Source organism: Notamacropus eugenii, chromosome 6 (assembly GCF_028372415.1).
Source record: "Notamacropus eugenii isolate mMacEug1 chromosome 6, mMacEug1.pri_v2, whole genome shotgun sequence".
Classification (NCBI taxonomy): Eukaryota; Metazoa; Chordata; class Mammalia; order Diprotodontia; family Macropodidae; genus Notamacropus; species Notamacropus eugenii.
The window spans coordinates 22,247,403-22,251,700 of NC_092877.1; the positions used below are offsets into that span (position 1 = coordinate 22,247,403).

The window sequence follows — 4,298 nt, forward strand, 5'->3', positions numbered from 1 at the left end:
AGTTGTCTCATTCAGGAGCTCCCCATATCAATGAAACCTTAAATTCAGTTCTCATACTAATTTCCTATCACAATGTGACACTGGAGAGCCCAGATTTCAGGAGTGATTAACATAAAACAAAAAGAAGAACCATGTTATGCTTTTTGATGAGGCTCATTTTTTCTTCAAGTAATGGTGTCAAATTATGATATGATGGTGGCTGCCATGAAGATAAATTCATTAGTATGTATTCATTTGGTGAGTATTATTTATCTATGCCATTATATTAGGACAGGGTCGGGCTCCAAGTCTGCAGAAAAAAGATGGTATTCAACCAAGAACATAAATGACCCATTTTATATAATAGGGTTTTTACAAATTGAAAGTAATTTGACCATTTGTATTCAACTATCCATTGGGACTCACTAAGTATGTGGAAAATTTGACACTGATATCGTAAACTGAAAGCATGAAATTGAGGTTTTGGCTTCTGGGTATCTCAAAGTGGAATGGGCTACTTCAAGGGGCAGTAGGTTTCACATCAATGAAAATATTCAATTTAACAGGGATCTTGTGGAAGGGATTTTTACTAAGGCACTGTTTGAATGCAGCCTCAGATGATATGGTTATATACCTTGGCAAATGCATGTATGTCATCTTTCAAGTGTTTGTGTTTACCATTGAAGTTTTGAATATGATCAAGGGTATACAGAAGATAGCATTCTGGGTGGTAAAAAGTCCTTAAAGTCCATATCATATGAAGTTGATTGAAGGAATTAGCAACATGCATCCTGAAATATAAAAGATTCAGATGGATTACGAGAGTTGCTTTCAAATATTTATAGGATTATCACAAGGAAAGCAGAGTAGATTTATTCTTCTTAATCAACTGAAATAGGCGTGATAGGTGGGAAGATGTAAAGGGGCAAATTTTGTCTTGATAATGGGGGAAAATGAAAGCTTCCAAAAAAAGAAATGGGTTGACCCATGGCGTGTACTAGGTTCTATTATAATGGAATTCTACAGGCAAAGGCTGCATGACCACTTGCTGGGTATACAATAGAGGGAAATTCTTGTTCAGCTATCTGTTGGTAGAGATATCCTCTGATATCCTATCTAGGGGTGGGAAACCTGCAGCTTTGAGACTACATGTGACCCTCTCGGGCTTCAAGTGTGGTCCTTTAGTTCTGTGAAGTTTTAATTTAGTCAAAGGGCCACACTAGAGGGGCCACATGTGGCCTCAAGACTGCAGGTCCCCCACCCCTGTTAATCCAATGATGAAGTTCCTCATTTGAGATACTACGAAAGTTTTGTATAAGAAGTTCTTAAATAAGCATTGGTTCTCAAACCACAGCAGTGCCTGCAATTAAAAATTATTCCAAAATGGAACTGTGGTGTTCAGGAACCAGCATGCTTCCCAAGCCATGGCATTAATTCAAAATGTCAAGGAACCTGAAGCATATGAACAGACAATTGTGGTTTCTAATGTTCCTTTTGGAAATTTTAGTGATGAAGCCATGGCATATATTTTGTGGAGCTGTTTCCAGAAGCTTAATAACAAAGATGGAGAAAGAGAAATTGTAACACACCCATCAAGAATCAAAGGAGTTACATTTGTGACATTCAAGGAAATAAAAGGTGTTTAAAACATCCTTAAAAAGGAGAAATGCTGCCTAACAGGGGAAGGACTACTTCTAATTTACATTACTGTAACTCACTTCACTGAAAATGTCATTTGTTAAATTTTTGTTCACCTTGATTTGTCCATTTTTGAAAAGGAAGTTGTTCTAGAAAATCTGGTGACAGAACTGAAGGAGAAAATTCCATACTTGAAATTCTACCCTGTACAAACTAATGGAAGGCTCATTGTTGAATGGTCATTTATAGCAATTATGAAACTAAAGGAAGTTCCCTTGTTAAGGACCAGTTCTCTTCATGGCAACAACATAAATCATGTCAGTCTGAGAAGGAAAATTCTCCAGAATGGAGTACATCTCTATTGTCAGGTCAGCCTTCAATGCCAAATACTATGGGAAATGAACAGATGATTGTCTTTGATACAGGTGTATTTCAATTGTTGTGTTTGTGCTTTGTTTTCTAAGAGGACCATGACATCAGGGAAATGATGACATGATTTGCAGTTGACTTTGATTTGAGAAAGGAAGGGCTGTACAAGGTCACCAGCCTCACCTTCTCCTCCAGAGCCATCTGGATTCAGTTACAAGATATTCATCAGGATTACTGGAAATGACCCAGGATGCAATGAGATTCCCTGACCCTTTTAGGCCAAGGTCTTTCCAGGCACTAAACTTAAAGTGAGATAATGTCCTTTCAGTGAACTGGCCTCTTTAAGAAGTGAGTCAATGGATAGCCCTTTTAATCAGAAAAAAAAATACAGTGGGAGAGGAAGACCTTCAGTGTTGCTGTTCCTGAGAACTGTCATTCACTCTAAGCCAGGAGGGCCCAAAATATAGCCATTAAGTGGTGGCTGGGCAATCTTTGAGCTTCAGAGTGAAATGGGTTTAAATGCATGAAGTATGGTAACAAAATGTATGAAAAGATTTTAACATTGTGAGTCAAGAAATAGTTAATAATAAAGTCATCACAATATGTTTAAGAGATTCTCAGACTGATTCTCATTCTCATCACTTAGAAAAACTAAAGGAATTAAATGAGGAATTTTCATACTCCCATTCCCTTGAGCTTCAAAAAGGGACATTTGTTTAGATGGAAAGTATATGAATCGGGGAAAGCAGATTTGGTCAGTGTGCTGAGCACTGATGCTGCAATATATCCACAGATTCTGGTTAAATATAATTCTAAGCATATTAATATTATAGGGAATTATATTTATACCTACTAATTTAAAAAAATTGTCATGAAGTCTGCAGGGGGAAAAAAGGTAACTTCAGAAGGTACAATGATGCTAGATAAAATATCCAAGGACTCTCAAATCTTTCCCTAAAACCAATAATTTCTTTGAAAAAGAAAGAATTAAATCTACCCTTTAGAACATCTAAATGGTCATGTATGCTTCTGTTAATTTCACAGACATGCAGAAACAAGTGAATTGCTTCCAAATATATGCCAACGCAAATCATGCTAGATTGACACTTAAAGATAGTTTTAAATAAGGTCATCATTAATTAACAAGTATCCACTGTGGTAAGACTACTTGATATTTGGACATTATTTGAAATTTGGGGCACACCATCCTTCAGTTTTTTCCCCAAGGACTCTGGTTTCTTTGCAATAGACTTCTGGACAATTTTTTTGTTTTCATGTTAATTATATTTCTTCATTTATCCCTTTACTTGCCCTCTCCCAGAAAGCCAACCTTATGACAACGAGAAAAAATATCAGCCAAACCAGTCAAGGTATTGGAAAACTATGGCATTTAATGCAATATTTCAAAGACAGAATACCCTATCACCTCAGCCCTTCTCTAAAGGAAGGGCTGGTGAGGCACCTTCTTTTATTTCTTCTTTGGTGACAGGTTTCATCATTACAATTTCTCCACATTCAGTTTTGATTGATTTGTGCTTGTTATTTCCATTTATGTTGTAGTCTTTGTTTTCTTGTTTTTCTGACTTGGTATATTTTACTTTGCATCAATTCATGTGAGTCTTTCCATGATTTTCTGTAGTCATTAAGTTCATAAGTTTTGAACATTTTATATGTTCTAAATTTGCTTATCCATTTTGCAAGTGCTGATCACCAACTTTGTTTTCAATTGTTCATTGCAATTAAAAAGATTTCAATATATATGTATGTGTATGTATGTATGTATGTGTGTACATAGATCTATATCTATCTATATAGAGAAAGATCTACCTATCTACATCTATCTATATCTATGTCTATATCTATATATATATATGTGTGTGTGTGCATATATACATATATGTGCATATATATGCATGTATATTCCACATTGTGGCCACGGGGAGTTACGGCAGAGACGCCTGAGGGGAAAACCAGATAGTAACACAATTTAAAGGTGTGTCAGTCCAAAAATCAATTTGCAACAGGCCAGGAAGGGGGAATGTATATTCCAAATCCATAAGCCAAAAGCAGAGGCATTAAAAGGAGAGGTGTCTGTCACCAAGAATTGACTTAAGAAGTCAGCAATAAGAAGGCAAAAGCTATAAGAAGATCATGAAAGTACCTGGAAGAATTGCTGGTCCATTGTATGCCTGTCTCATTCTGTTTCTTTATTTTAAATTCCACTTGTTGGCACCTTCTAATCATGAGTAGTGACAATTCAACTGCATACAACATTTAATATTTGCATTATTACTCAGCGATGAGAAGAGATG

General features: G+C 36.1%; 1 pseudogene; it reads left to right on the top strand.

Moving 5' to 3' along the window:
- Positions 1 to 1,403: 1,403 nt before the first annotated feature.
- LOC140512020 (RNA-binding protein 43 pseudogene) lies at positions 1,404 to 2,944 on the top strand (annotated as a pseudogene).
- The last annotated feature ends 1,354 nt before the right edge of the window (positions 2,945 to 4,298 follow it).